General features: G+C 38.5%; 1 protein-coding gene across 1 annotated transcript in view; it reads left to right on the forward strand.

Annotated features, from left to right (window-relative positions):
- The window catches only part of side (sidestep), a 1,669,326-nt gene that overhangs the window by 677,583 nt on the left and 974,512 nt on the right, over positions 1–17,231 (forward strand). The window lies entirely within an intron of this gene.

The raw sequence follows: 17,231 nt of genomic DNA on the forward strand, positions 1-17,231 counted from the left end.
CTCCGATACTTCCATAGGTCCGAGGCTTGCTTAAAGTGTTCTGAGCTCGTTAAATTCATGAAGCAGGATGCTGCCCTACTTGCACGTAGTCCAGGTGAGGATTTCTCCTCTAACGGGTTATGGACCACGGGTGAATTGTATAGTCCTAGCCGCCTGAGCACAAATAGGGCCACGACTCAGAATATGTCCGAGATGCCCACTCCCATTCCATAGCAACTGGTATCCCGACTCTCAGGAACACTTACTAGGCCACTCAGCCGTTGCCCATGGTTCACGAACTAGGACCTGACTACAGTAACCCACAAACATGAACCATACGTAAAACAAATGATAAAGAATAAGAAATTAAAATTAAATTTACAAGATTACTAGAACTAGGAATGTTACGTACTGCACCATGATACTATTTGGTACTAAAATATTCAAAATGACTTGTCATGCAAGTAAGACATGAAATAAACGGTCTTAACTGTGTTTTTGTTGCAAAGTTTTGCACTTTTTGTCAGTCCAGCACCTTTTTGCACGTTAACTAATTGTCAGCACCTTTTCGCACTCTCACCCTAGATCTTAGCCATAAACACTGACGTTTATAATTAGGCAACAAACAAGAATCTACAAAACCAACTCAAAAAATATGCACCACTTATATTTGCTGATGTGAAACGTTCCTTTTCGATGGAACAAGTGCTTGCAAGACAAAATGTCTTATATTTTAAAAAAAGACTGCCTAAAACTGTCCCAAAGCACAACGTTATTAAAGTCACTCGTCCTGAAACATTTCACCGTTTAAGAATAAAATAGAAAAAAACGTTTTTAATAACATTGTGCTTTGGACTGGTTAGGCAGTCTTTTTGATAAATATGTGAAATATTGTGTTGATGTGTAATGTTATTGGTTTTGAAATATTTTGTAATGCGTGTATACATTTTAAATTTGCACTTTTTTGGCACCTCTTAAAACTAAATTATTGCACCTTTCTTGCATCATTTACATCCAAATGTTTCGCCTAAAAATCCTAGCCCTAAGGATTACATATCTGACAGAGAAAAACACTTCTTCTGGCGCACTTCATGCAGTTTACCCCACGCGATCTTTACTGCAATGTTTTTTATCGCGACTCGAGTTTTCACACAGTGTACCGCATCGTTATTCCTCCAGATGTCGTATCTCAAACTCCCCTTCTGCTCCCGTCTCCATGAGCTATATATGTGTCTGGATACAACTGTCTGTTCTCTAACGTTAGAAAAATTCACCTCCGCAGCCTTAATTGCCTTCTACGCTGATGAGCGATCTATGTTCGAACACTGGCTGCCTACATAGTCTTGAAATTTATACTATTCATATTACGGAGTTCACTTGGTTCACAGTTGCTGTACTAATAATTAGAGCTCTAAAATCGTCACTCTAAAGTTTGCACTTCAGAGTACTTCTCAAAAATTCTAAGACTGAATCCGTAAACAAATTGTCGCAGACCATTTCCAAAATACAGAGGCAAAAGCAATATTTGGTTCTCACCCTCGCAAGCTTAAGGTATGTACCCGTGTTTTTGTGCCAAATTTCCCGCGCCATTCCTTGGTGACCGTGCCCCTTTTCCGAATCTGCAGGATTTCTTCATTTTAAATTTGCTTTTCGTACTCCAAAAATTCAGGCCATCTCGCACTGATGTTGGAAAAATTTCCTTTTTAGATTTTGATGGCATCCCTTGCGCATGGGTAGATCTACCTCTTCATGCGTAAGCTCGTGTGTTATATTTCATACCTGCGCTGTGTCACTAGCCTTCACCGCACCTGGATAGCCGCGTGTGGTTCTCAAGTTTGCGCAGGTCTCATTCTTACTTAATTTTATTACCCATAAAAATCACTTTTAATCCAAATGTTATGCCGTTCCAATTTCAACTTTAATTATCCTCTAATTGGCCGTAAATCGTCCAGTAACTGCATCAACATCAGGGATTAGGTGTACCTCCGCCTCCTTGAAGACAGTTTCCGTGGAGCATATGTTGTGACCTGTGAGATTGGAGATTCGGGCTCTATCGCCTTTCCAAACAGTAAACACATGATCACGGAAGAAAACATGGAGAAAGGATTACGCCATTATCAGCACCCTACATGATACTATACGCATGTAGTGATTTTTTTTTTGTGATTTGCTTTACGTCGCACTGACTCAGATAGGTCTTAAGGCGTCGATGGGACAGGAAAGGCCTAGGAGTGGGAAGGAAACGGCCATGGCATTAATTAAGGTACAGCCCCAGCATTTGCCTGGTGTGAAAATAGGAAACCACGGAAAACCATCTTCAAGGCTGCCGACAGTGGGGTTCGAACCCACTATCTCAAGAATGTAAGCTCACAGCTACGCGACCCTATCCGCACGGCCAACTCGCCCGGTCATTTAGGGATTAGGTAACGGGGCAGCATGTATGTATGTATGTATGTATGTATGTATGTATGTATGTATGTATCTTCACACACGCCGACGGGCTGAGTGGCTCAGGCGCTAGAGCGCTGGCCTTCTGAGCTCAAGCTGATGGATTCGATTCAGGCTCAGTCCGGTGGTATTTCAAGGCGCTCAAGTACGTAATCCTCGTGTCGTTAGATTTACTAGCACGTAAATGATATCCTGTGGGACAAAAAGCGTTTCCGGAAAATGAAAAAGGATTTATAGGGACGTAAAATCAATTTTTTTCTTCGCTACTTATTAAACATCATTCTTTTTTTTTTGCCATTTTTCTTAACGTCGCACCGACACAGATATGTCTTATGGCGACAATGGGATAGGAAAGGTCTAGGAAGTGGAAGGAAGCGGCCGTGGCCTTAATTAATGTACAGCCCCGGCATTCGCCTGGTGTGAAAATGGGAAACCACGGAAAACCATCTTCAGGGCTGCCGACAGTGGGACTCGAACCCACTATCTCCCGATTACTGGATACTGGCCGCACTTAAACGACTGCAGCTATCGAGCTCGGTAAACATCATTCTAACACTTCAAAGGAAAGAAAGGAAAGGTCAAGGATAGGGAAGATAGCGGTCGTGGCCTTTTGTAAGGTACAGCCTCAGCATTTGTTTGGTGTTAAAATGGGAATCCATAGGAAACCATCTTCAGGTTTGCCGACGGTGGGATTCGTATACACTGTGTCCCGAATGCAAGCTCACATCTGCGTGACCTTAACCGCACGGACAGCCAGCTCGGTATTATTATTATTATTATTATTATTATTATTATTATTATTATTATTATTATTATTATTATTATATGTACACTGCTGGACGTTGAAATTACAGCACTCAGAAGGAAGCACCTGCTGGATCCCACATTGAGGGTAGGCACTCTATATCAATGACGTGATTAGTTTTTGACATATTTTTTATTTTTATACGAATGTTGTACAGCAATGATATCTTTCATGATTAAACATTACAGAATGATAAGGAATTACACGATGAGAAGTTATGTGAAAACAATACGTAATAGTAAACACTTAACTACTTTTCTCTAATCTCTTTTCCATAATTTCAATTAGCCTTATTATTTTATTTCAGTCTTGTAACTTTTTCTAATTCTTATCTCACTACACCATAACATTCAAAACTTAATTTCAGTCCTGTACACATAAATATTAACTGTTCACAAAAATCACTAATCAACTGTACAAGGAGATTTTCGAGTTGATTTATTTCGGAAGAGCAACTTCAAGGGCCTTTCACTTCGTTAGCCTCCAACGTTCCTTCCTGAGCTTTTCTAGAAAGCCTGTGATGTTGTCCATAGTATTATCTGCGTACTTTTTAGTGATAGATTTTTGTACTCGTTGGAGAAGTAAGAAGGGTTCCGTTAATACTGCCAACTGAATTGAAATGAAATCTGAATTGAATCGATAATATGATCGATCGATATGAATTTTATAAACCTTTATTATTTTAAGCAAACAACTGTGTCACACACACAATATATAATACTATATAACATTTCCCATTGCGAAACGTGTTTCTAGCATGAATTCTATAGTTTGGCTTTGCTGTGTAAACAACAGTACGAGTATTTAAAGTGTACGCCAGATGTCGCACAGCGATGATAAGCGATTCTTAGTTTGTGTTTCAAAGGTTGCCAATACGAATCTCGAAGATAACCGAAGTCGACCACTTCAGCACTAGGGTGTAAATCTATCACTAAAAAGTGCGCAGATAATAGGTTGTCTGTATCCTTGCAGTTTGTAGTGGGTGGCCCAAGCAGTCAGCCACGACATCGCGTTGTTTCTCTTGCACTACCCATCACTGAGTTCAAACGTCAGCATCTCAAATTCCTTTCACGAGTTGTTGCCAATTCGTTTACGCTTGTAATGACATTTGAAGTATATCTCCGTACGATGTGATATGGTGGTTTGTGTGTACGTTTTCTAAACTTACGGGGCAGTTGTCTTCTTCTACTGGTTCGTTGGGTTCAATTCCTTATCTGGTGGAATTGTTTTCATGGGTTCAAGATGGCGTTTATGTTCCTAGATTTATCGTAGGGGTCATCGTAATTTGTGCTTCAGGGAGTTGTGGCAAGGGGGCGAAAGCTTTCATGAAGGAATAAGAAATCGTACGCGTCGGTCGCAAATATTTTGCATCGTCATGGACTGCCATTAGGGCACTAACGAATGGATCCCCACTTAAATATCTAGCACAAATTGCATGTTAAGGGCTGAGACTTCCAATTCAACTGAAGAAAGGTGTAGACTTCCATGTTTTTCCGGAAGCTGTAGTTGTTCCCGTCACTGGACGAGTTGAACCTGCGGTTAGGGGCGTGCAGCTGTGAGCTTGCATCCGGGAGATAGTGTGTTCGAACCCCACTGTCGGCAGACCTGGAGATAGTTTACCGTGGTTTCCCATTATCACACCACAAAAATGCTGAGGCTGTACCTGAATTAAGGCCACGGCCGCTTCCTTCTCACTCCTAGGCCTATCCTATTCCATCGTTGTCATCGTTGTCGGTGCGACGTAAAGCAACTTGTAAAGAAAATAAAAATAAATTTTCCCGTCGAATCCTGTACCGATAAACTTTCCAAAGTTAAAAAACAATTGCCGTTTTAATGCGCTGCCAAAGTAAGAGTAGAGGAGGAAGACCTTGAGCTATGTTCTACAGCTTTGACAGAGCAAATATGTTCACATGCGAAGCTTTTTGGAGGATAACTAGACGTCTTGCGAGATCTTCTGTTAGTTGGAATCTGAAGGTATTCAGTCGAGCTATCAGTTTGTTTGTATAGTGCCTTTAATATCTCTATTGAAATGTATTCCTATTAATTGGCATCTGTATACAATGGATATTCATTCTACTTGTAATAAGTTATTACTTCAGAATGAGCTATGTTCCCCTGGACCTAGTATGAGCAAAGTGGACTTATTATAGTTAAATATCGCTCCCGAGGCTGTACAGAATATATCAAGGGTTTCATGCACAGGTGCTGCTTGATCTTCATAGGTTATTACAAAGGTTACTTCATCAGGGTGTGCCTGCAGTGTAAAACGTTCATCGTTGATAAATAGTCCGGTTAGTACGTTGTTCATTCTCCGAGCCGTAGTCTACTAAAAGTGCCACTAATAAAGGACTTGTTCATCGAAAAGGAACGTTTCATGTCAGCAAATGTAAGTGGTGTAAATTTCTTTTGGAGTCGGTAATGTAGATTCTTTTTGCATCCCTCTTCTTTAGAGTTTAATGTCCAATTCTCTTAATATCTTTTCCAAAATGGAATGGAATTAAGAGCACTGGGGCAAGGCCATCAATTTGCCGTACTCCAATTTAGATTTCAAAGTGTTCTGAGACTTTTCCATAGAATTTCATTTTTGACTTTGCTCTTGTGAATGTTTATTTAAGTATTGCAACGGTCCTTTGTCTGTGCCAAGTTGTTCGATAGTATTGAGGAGTGAGGTATTACCGTCCCGTACCTAGGCTGCCGTTAACACAACAACACAAATGGTTGCGTTTCGAGTGGTGCCATGACCGGAAAGCATGGTTGGCTGACGAATAGCGTCGTATTGTGTTCAGGGATGATTCGCGGTTCTGCACTACCCCGGATGACCATCGTCTGCAAGTTTGGCAGTGACCTGGGGAGAACTCTCATTCTTCCAATGTTTTGGAGGGGCACAGCGGTGTTACTCCTGGCGTCGTGGTGTGGGGAGCCATCTGGTATGACTTCCGGTCACGGCTGGTAGAGATTGAGGGGACTCTGATGGCGGACCGGAACGTCACGGACATCCTGCTTCCTCACGTGTTGCATCTCATGCGACGGTATCGTGTTGCCATTTCTCAACAGGAAAATGCCCTTCACCACATGGCGGGCGTCGCTATGAACTGTCTGCATGACGTTGAGGTACTCCCATGGCCAGCAAGATCCCCAGATCTGTCCCCGATAGAACATGTGTGCGAACAGCTCGGACGTGAACTCTGTTCCAGTGCCAGTATCCAGCATATTAATGACCAGTTACAACAGTTGTGGGCCAGGATGCTTCAGGAGAGGGTAATAAGTCTTTATGATACCATTCCCAATCAAATCAGAACATTAATTCAGGCCAGAGGGGGTGCTACTTCCCACTAGTAGGTGCGTTCGTACTCCCAAGTTCATTGTAAATATGACACAAGTTTATAATCACTGAAATAACAGCATATACACTCCCAAAACGTGAAGTTTAAATTCGTTTCCTCCTCTTCTTCTGGTTGCTTCAATTTGTTTTGTCAGGCAGTGTATAACTCCATACAGTAAAACGTCATCTGCAGAAAACCTTATCTTTGATTTCAGTACTTTACTTACATCATTTATATATATAATGGTCCAAAAATACAGCCATTAGAAACTCATCTCTTGATGATTACATTCTCTGAGTTCTTTTTTCTAGAAAAATAGCCACCCATTCAGTCACTCTTTCATCTAGTCCGATAGCTCTCATTTTTTCCAGTAATCTTCTAAGATCTATCCTATCAAACGCCTTAGATAGTTCAGTCGCGATACGGTCCTTTTTACCTTCCGAATCTAAAATACATGCTTTAGTTTGCTGAAATCCTACAAGTTGAGATTCAGTGGGATAACCTTTCCTAAACCCCAATTTCCTTGCATCGAAGATGTCTAATATAATATAAGAACGCTTTCCCGAAGCTTGCATGCAAATTATGTCAAACTGACTGGCCTGTAATCTCGTCTTGATGTTTATCACCCTTTCCTCTGTACAAAGGGGCTACTATAGCAAGTCTACATTGACTTGGAATAGCTCCTTCATGCAAACAGTAATCAAATGAGTACTGCAGATGTAGTACTATATCCAAATCCATTGTCTTTAGTACATCTCTAGAAATCTTATCAATTCCAGCTATTTTTCTAGTTTTCAATTCTTGTATATCATTTTAAATGTCTTTGTTATCGTAGGTAAATTTCAATACTTTGTTAGTGTTAGTCACCTCCTCTATCTGGACGTTATATTTGTAGCAAAAATCCTTTAAATAATGCCGGGTGAATACTTTTGCCTTCTGTAGATCCTCATTTACACACTCCCCTTGCTCATTAATGATTCCTCTCATGTCCTTCTTGGAACCAATTTTTCCCTTAAATTTTCATTAATACATACCTTTGCATTTTTCACTAAATTATGTATGATTGCCATTTATGCTTGCCATCATGTTATCATTTGCTGACTTCTTCACTAGATTCAAATTCCATCATTTTCTCCTCACTTCCACAACTATTTCTAACTCAGTTTCTCCCAACCTTCACCTCCTTCTTAGCCCCTTTACAGCTCTGATATATATAGTGGGTCTTTGCAATTCCTCACCACCTTTACAGGTCATCCTTTTTATCAAGTCTCTAATGTTTTATGTCGGTTAACTAAGCTAGGTCAGACTGTCTCGGGTAGAGGAGGTGAAATATTGATTCTCCAGATAAATTCTATATCTGCCTAAGACAGCAGAACATGCTCACCTTCTAGTTTTTCTTCTTCATTTTGCATTGTTTGTCATTTGAAATATTTTATATTGCAAAGTTGACCCCTATTAATTAATTATTAGCATTAAAATTCACTCTTAACACCTCCCAGTCATATTAGCAATGTTTAATGATATACAATATATACGCTGTAGCCTATGTACTCCCACGTGAAAATTGTTATTTGTTAACATTTCACCCAGACTGTTTATATTAGATGAAAATACACAAAAAATAGGTTGTTGTGTTAAATTATAATATGCCTCCACAAATTAAAACTGCAGAAATAGGCACCAATCTGATAATAACCAACAGATACGTCCAATCCTGTTTATACTTCATATTCCCTCTCCATTATGGCATAAATTCGAGTCAAAATAAATGTAAAATAAAAAAATTAAACACAGCTCCTCTTTTAAGAGAAATCAACTACTCCTGTAACCATTTAATATACACAATATTTTGATGATGTTTATTCGTTGATCTAGTTCAATCATTTCAACTTAATTCTAATGCTATGAAGTGATCTACCATGAATATTACGCCTTTAAATATTTTCAATGCCCTCAAAATTTAGAAAATTCAAAAAGGCAAATTACACAGTCGAAATGAAGAGTACTATTCATTGCAACACTTCCATGATACGCTAGTGTGTAGTAACTATTTGGATGTCCAAAACAATTAGTTTTACTCTGATGAAATAAGCATTGAGAAACAAAAACTTTACGATTCAAGCGGTCGAACTACGAGGAACGTTACTGGTGTATTTTTATCACTTACCCTACGGAATAACCTCTAAGGCTGTGACTAGCAATATTCTTTGAAACAAATGTCTATTGGAAGTTATAGGGACAAATTCAAAGGTAATCAGATTATGTTTCAAGAATTCTGTGATACCTAAATCTGAAATACACATAGAAACCATAATATGAACTGTTTTGGATTTTAAATTTTGAATAGGATGAACTATAATATTATTGTAAGGTTGAGTTACTGTGACTATCAGAGTAGGCCTAGAAGATACTGGGTGAATCAAACAGAAGCTTTGTGGTAAAATATGGAGCAACATCAATAATAAAATTTTGGACATTTTGAAACGCACAATAATTTCATGTTCCGCACACTATCTGACGGTCAGCGAAGTGTAACGAGATTCAGATACCACAGCGTTTAGAAAAGACCAAAGAGTTTGTCAGCTTACTCACCTGGGTTGAATAATCGAAGATACGGGTAGCTGTGGAAAATAAATCATCTTCCTTCTTCTTACTCAGAAATCCACCGGAGGTTCATTTTGACGGCAATGGGTCTGCGAACTCCTGAGAGTGCTACATCTATGTTACGGCAAAATTTAAAGACGACTTGACATGAAAGAGCAACAACATTGAACATATAGGAAAGACAACTTTACTCACTTGTTTATCGATCTTCCTGTAAGGATGCGAACCATGGTCAATAAGAGCTGAATATAGAAAACGAATCAACGTCTTCGACATTTGGTGCTGGAGAAGGAAGCTGCTAATAGCATGACAGCCAGGTGGTCAAATGATTCTGTCATCGAGGAAGTGTGTACTACAAGACAGCCTCTTCCATGGTATGTAACAGAGAATCCTGCAGTTATAAGTCACATTAACACTCGGAATGATGACAGCCTGGAAAACCCAATAGTCTAAGGGAAAGTCTATGGCAAAAGGTCACGATGAGGGGTCGCAAGATCATCGGTTTATCAAATAAGATATTACCATAGCTTACCATAGAGAACTAGTGTCCGGTAGGTGCAAGGTCGTACAGAATGACATCAACTTATGAGAGAAGTAACAAAGTCTCTGAGTCACGATACTCAGCCATAAGCGAAGTGAGAAAGAAGTGTAACGGGGACAAAACCACTTCCTAATGAATGTTGTGTAGTGAATATTGCAACAATACCTATCAATCTAAATGAAAGAATGGTAAAGGATTTCCCAGTACGAATATCATGTTTATGTTTTCCTCCTACATTTAGCTGAAGATATGAATCCAGTATGTTGTTTTAACAATAATAAGAATCATAATAATAATGTGAAGAAGAAAACACGCAACATTTCAGTATAACTGTTATTAAATCCAGCATTTCATATTTAAACCATTTATGAGTTCAGTAAGAGCAATAATGTTTTCCGTCTTACGTCCCGCTATCTACTTTTATGCTTTCCAGAGACGCCAGATGGGTGTTCATGGAGTCCTCTCTTTGAAACAGTCTGGCACAAATTTTACGTTTGACATTCTACGGATAACTCTGCCTGAAGAGCATACAACTAGTGATTATATCGCAGCAGTCCTATCGGTAAATAATTCGTTAATATTGGCCTCCATACTTTGCATACCTCTGCAAATTAACCGATTGTTCAATTGCATAGGATAAATCTTTTTCACTTCCGATTATCTAAAATAGCAAATGTAAAAATATTCATTCAAGAAGAATATGTATACATATGGATTAAATTTTGGACAAGAGACATTACTATACCAAGAACGATATATCTATTCCTATTTATAGATAATTTTCGTTAAATTGGAAGAAACCGAACTTATGCTGCATATGCTTATTTGAGTAAACTGCAGTTATCGGAAAAATTATTACCTAGTTTTCAAGATAGTTGAAGATTTTACGATACGTTCTCCGTAACCTAGAACCTACCCAGTTAAATGTGTTCTCTATTACTCTCAAAGTTAGCATCTAGGAGGTAGACGATAAATAGAAGCATTTTTAAGGTAATGGAAACAGATTGATATAATCGTACCTACAGCAACGTCGTAAGCTGCAACAGCCCGTCATGGTATCTACAGATACACTGTACTTTATAGAACATTGTTTTGAAATAAGCTGCAAGTGCTGTTCAGTTTACTGGATTTGGATATTTTCGACTGGACCAAATCTGGGCGGGGATTTCCTGGAAGGCGGAACAAGAATAAGACCAGCTGAGAAATACAAATTGTGATGTATGAGCTTTATATTGTTGTGGAGGTAACGTGGATTCCATTATCACAGAAGTGCCAAGTGAAAAGTTATACTGTGAACGGTAAACTCGGTGATTCATGGTGTCATTGCTAGTAACGTAGTCAGTTTCTGCATTCATTTCAACAAAGAGGAACGCTTGTTTCTACTCTCAACATGTACAGATTTACACTTGTTTGAAACTTGTTTCAGTCAATCTCCTCACAGAGATAGTTATATTTTATGACTAAAACACAGTAACATTTTACGTTTATTACAATCATTTTAGAAATTAGGATACAGTGACTATCACCTCGTGTATGAACTGGTAAAAATAGGCGACCAACGTTTTCATTATCATTGTTTGTTGTACCTATCATGTTTGTTGTAAATCTGATCTATTCTTTCTGTAACTTATCCCAGCCCAGGTATTTCTGGCGCCGCCGGAAGCACCTAGGCACTTTTAGAATCCATTTATAAAAACTTCGTCATTATTTTCCTATTAGGAAGCGTTTTCTCTAAGTAAGTTGCATTTCATTTACAAAATACACAGTACATTCAGACCAAAAATCAGGTCATTCGTCATGGGATGGGACTACGTTTCATCTAGTTAATTCCATATTTTGTAAGAATGAGATCGCTCTGATACATGCTCTAATGTTGCCTATAACTGTGTTCTTGATTATTTCATCCAAACGTCGGTATGCGGTTTTCCTTCTGTATCCATCCAACTTTAACTGAGATGTCATATACGCGAAGGCCGAATTTTCCGCTTCTTTCTTCAAGGGAAGGAGCACGTCTCCGATTCCGGGATTCGGCCGTCCTGATAGGTTGTTTTAGCGATTATGCCATCCTTCAAGTGCATTCTTAGTTCTATGCCGTCTCTTGTGGCATGTCCATATTTCGACTGGAATATCTTTCTTTTCCACCCATCTGTCGAGAAAATAATCCAAAAACTCCGTTAGCAACACAATCTGCTTTACACCGTACCGACACAGATAGGCTTTACGGCGACGATGGGATAGGAAAGATGTAGAAGTGAGAAAGAAGCAGCGGCGGCTTTGACTAATGTACAGCCCCAGCTTGTGGATGGTGTGAAAATGGGAAACCACGGACAACTATCTTCAAGGCTGCCGACAGTGGGATTCGAACCCACTATCTCCCAAATGCAAGCTCACAGCTACGTGGTTCTAACCGCACGGCCAGCTCACTCGGTAACTCCATTCGCTTCGCGTTGACTGGAACCTGAGTTCGGATCTCTAACCAACCATCTGTTACAACTTCAGGTTTGAGAAAAGTCAACGCTGCGAACATCTGAATATGATGAAGAGTTTCCTAGTTTTCTCGGTGTTCTTCATATGGAAGTAACAGCCATTCGCTAATACAGTAGGAAACACTTCCTTGAGAGCTGAAGGTGTCACAGCTTCAAAATTTGCATTAACTATCCTGGGCTTCCATCCAGGCGCAGCTTCTAAGACGTCACAAAAGAGTCTTTAAATAATATCTTTCTTGTACTTCGGCAACAAATCTTACACTATTGGATGTATGTTTGTCTCTTCAACGCTGCCTCCAAAATCAGCTTAAATTGTGTAAATTTGGAAGAACAGTTTGCTTTAACTTTTAAACGTTTCGTCCATGAAAAAGTTGTCATAAATCTGCAAGGTCTCCCTTCCCCTTTCACCACACAGAATAGTAAATATTTCGCTTGAAATATAGCCTTTAAGAAAAACGGGTTGCATCAGTTATTTTGAACAATTCTTCGTCAACCACTATTTCCTCCCGAGTTTTCGGTTCCTTCTGGTTGCCTTGTGCTGCACTCCTGTGGTGGTATAGGATCCTCATGGCAGCAGACCGGCTGGGTGTTTCCGTCACGAATTCGTATCCCTTATTATGAAGATCTCTCAGGTGTGGTATGGGATTGTCTTGTTCTCTAGCACTTTTCTTTGTCACTAAACAAATTGAACATTTCTAAAACGTGTTAATGTGTGTAAAATGCGAGTGGTGAAGATGTTCAGTGACTCAGACAAATAATAGACAGACACCACCTCAATTTCATTATTGTAGCCTATAAATAATTTGTTATTCTACATATACATTGTGATAATTCATTTGTTAACGTAAACAAATGTTGGGTATATAAGTTATTAGCTCACCAGATGTAAGCTCTTCTCTACTTTGAGGCACGCTTCATCCGGGGCTCAACATGAATGTTCACTGACACTTATCACTTGGCTGTCTCCACTTTTCAGCGTCCCGTAACACTTCCTCGTACGCTCCCTTCAGGTACGTGGTATTGCTCGCTCAGCGACGATATTATTTTTTGTGTATCTTTGACATTATTCAGTACTTAATGTTGTAGCCACTACATCCTATACAGATATAGTTCTCTGGTTACTTCCCTGTGATCACTATTATATTTTAACACTAACTAATGAACACCCAATGACAATTTCCCACCTGTAAATATATTTTCATCCCATTTCTTCTCTCTCTGGTAAGTAAATTTAATTTTCAAGGAACAAAATAGTTTTGGAGAGGATTAACAACATTTTCGATTCAAAAGTGCTAATTTTTTGATTTCTATAATGGTCCTCATACCGTACTGACGAGCGATTATATGCAAAGCAGAATGAAATAAGCAATAATAATGTGTTTCAATTAAGTCGAACATTTTGGTACAGGTTTTTACCTATATAAGACAATCTTGAAAATACAAGAGTAGATGGCTCCAGGAAATAAATGAACTGAGTCTAAACATTAAGAACGACATACAAGATGGATTAAAGATGGCCCCAGAAATGAGCCACTTTAGGATTGATCATGTCACGATTACGTCGACTTCTTATTCCTTTAACAAATTTGTTTTACGTTGCACAGACACAGGTTTTATGGCGATTATGGGACAGGAATGGGTTAGGAGTGGGAAGGAATCGGCCGTTGATTTTTTCAAGGTACAGCATTTGCATGGTGTGAAACTGGGAAACAACGGAAAAGCATTGTCAGGGCTGACGTCCAGTGGGTTTCAAACCCGTAATGTCCAGAATGCATAATTGCTCGATCAACTGCGGCTAATATGTTACAATTAGTGAAAAGTCAAAAAGCGTACTTGATATAGAGTTTAATAGCCCACAGAAAGAGAAGAGAGAGACGAAAGCTCATCTCTGTTTGTACACAAATCAATTATTCAGCGAATCTCATATATGCCGCGTTAAATCCGAATAAGGCAACGCTTTATGAATACCTTAGAGATTTCCGATGGACATAAAGGATATTTGTGATAACTATCTTACATTTTATTATCTATCATTAACTGATATCAAAATTCTCATAACGAGAATGTGCGTAACTGCCAAAAAATTTGAATCAGGGTCTAAGAATGGAAGCAGATCATTTTGAATCACGAATGGCCACGATATTGATTCCAGAACGCAGATGTGACTCTGATTTTCAAGGTTATTCTTTGCCAGAGATTATACGATCTAATTTAGGACAACTAGCTGCTGCAATGCTGAAACATATATAGGAAGTGTCGAGTTCCCATCTGTACAAGGTATTATCAACAATTCAGCGAAAATATACCGAGCATGTTGGTAACGCCGTTTGGGTCTCGTAGCCGTCAGCTTGTGTTCGGGAGATGGTTGGTACGAACTCTACTGCGATCAGCATAAAGAAAATCTCAATTTTATGTCCAAATAATTTATTCGAATGTTCACAGTAGCTTAGGCGTTAACGTGTTAGGCAATATGACCGTCTCACTTCTTTAGTCTGCTCGGATGGGCGTGATACCTGCAACACCCAGCGCTAGAATTGTTGTTTAGTTCTATAAATGCTGAAAATCAAACTGAAATTCCAATACAAGTACAGACGCGTTATGGGTCTTTCTCTAATTATTTTATCTCTGCTGTTTATGACTTTATTTCTAAATAGAACTGTACTGTTGTCCTGTTATCGATGTACGTTAAATTAACCCAATACGATCAACAAGGTGGCCAAATTTTACTTAAACGTACTGATTTAAATAGACCAATATTTCAAATGTACCTGGAAATTTGACACAACAAATCACAAGTGAAATACACACCCAATCAACAGTAGTGATATCAGTTGTGGGAAAATTCGCTATATAAGATTATGTCATCACCACTGTAACGCACTTCGTAATGCAGGACGCTGAACGATCTAACCATAAATGTGCTCTAATAAAGAAGTACCTTGCCAAGGGTGTTTTGGAAGAAAGTATACACCATTAACTTTATAAAAACATTATAAGTCTAGCCAAAGATCATTGAGGACATTCATGATAACATACGAGAAACTACTATTCCTTCACTTATTGCTAGGTTCATCCTCCGGTTTTTCTGTGAGAAGCCATTTCCTCTGCATGGTATATATTTTGAAAGAATACCTTCTGCAGGAATCATTGAACTTTATCTGTTTAAATATCTCCGTACACGTTTGGTCTTATCTCAGATAGTTATATCTGGTATTTTACGTCTGTATTTGAAATTAAGATCATAATATGAGACTCTATCTAATGAGGTTAGAAATATTTCTGACATTTGTATAATAATACTCACAATGCTCTTTGTACTATTTACTTTGTAATTAGTACTCTGTTCTGTAGTTCTTTCATGTTATGTCCTGGAGTTTTTACATTTTATGTCCAAATGAACGGTTCGAATGTTCAAGTGTAGCTCACGTGTTAGGTACTGTTATTCTGTCACATATTTAGTCACTTTGTAATGTCGTGTTATCTGCAACGTCCAGCACAATATCACATTACTTATGCTTAAAGAATAGCACTGGTCCATGCGAGGGTCTTAGCTATTATGATTATTGCATTAAATAACGAATGTTGTACCTTGAGAATATGTTTAGTTTTAGTTTTGGTTTTCATTTTTCACTGAGCGAGTTGGCAATGCGGATAGGACCGCGTAGCTGCAAGCTTGCATTCGGGAGATGGTGGGGTTGAATCCCAGCGTTGGTAGCCGTGAAAATACTTTTCCGTGGTTTCCCATATTCAAACCAGGCAAATGGTAGGGCTATACCTCAGTTAAGGCCACGGTCGCTAACTTTTCAAACTTAGCCCGTTCCCTTCCTTGCGTCGGCGGAAACCTTCGATGTGTCAGTGCCATTTTAAATCACTAGCAAAAAGTTTTTGATTATTCATAAATTAGTAACCCTCGAACTGTGCTTCGGGGTCTTCTATTTATTCTATTTATTCGTAGTGGGTTTATCTCTGGCATAATGATATTATCTATATATTTATATAGATAAAATAACTTGTCCTGACTGACTGACTGACTGACTGACTGACTGACTCATCATTGCCAAGCCAAAACTACTGGACATAAAGAAATGAAATTTTGGGGATATATTCATATTAAGGTGTAGGTGCTCGCTAAGAGAGGATTTTTGGATATTCCGTCGCTAAGGGGGCGAAAAGGGGGGGGTGAAGGGGTGAAATTTTAAAATTAGTGCATCTATATTTCAAAATATTAGAAGTTTACACATGTAAACATTGGTAATTAGAATATTATTTGAAAATAAGGAAACACGTATTTTTGTTTTCAGAAAATCCCAACAGGCGGGGTGAAAAGGGTGAAAAAGTATTGAATGCCTTTAATCAGGATACCGGTACTTATATTTCAGAAACTGAAGATATTACAGACCTGAAAATTGGTACTTTAGATCTCTTTTAAAAATAAAGAAACATGTATTTTTTTTGTTTTTGGAAAATCCAATTAATGGGAGGGTGAAAAGGGGGGGGGGGAATTTTTAAAATGAGTGTATCTATATCTCAAAAAAACTTTGAAAGTTTACACATGTAAAAATTGGTATTTAGAATCTACATTAGAAATGAAGAAACACGTATTTCTTTGTTTTCGGAAAATACCAATAGGAGGGGTGAAAATGGGTGAAAAAGGGGTTGAATGCCTTTAATGAGGATACTTATACCTCAGAAATTGAAGATATTACAGACCTGAAAATTGGTGTTTGAGATCTCCTTTAAAAACAAACAAACGCGTAATTTTTTGTTTTAGGAAAATACAATTAATAAGGGGGTGAATTTTTAAAATGAGTGTATATAACTCAAACCTTTTAAAGTTTACAGATGTAAAAATTGGTATTTAGAATCTCCTTTAAAAATGAAGAAACATGTATTTTTGTTTACCGAAATCCCATTAGGAGGGGTGAAAAAGGAGTTGAATGCCTTTAATGAGGATACTTATATCTCAGAAACTGAAGATATTACAAACCTGAAAATTTGTATTTTTGATTTCCTTTAAAAATAAGAAAACATATGTTTTTGCTTTT

The sequence above is a fragment of the Anabrus simplex genome, chromosome 2, assembly GCF_040414725.1.
Source record: "Anabrus simplex isolate iqAnaSimp1 chromosome 2, ASM4041472v1, whole genome shotgun sequence".
NCBI classification, from domain to species: domain Eukaryota; kingdom Metazoa; phylum Arthropoda; class Insecta; order Orthoptera; family Tettigoniidae; genus Anabrus; species Anabrus simplex.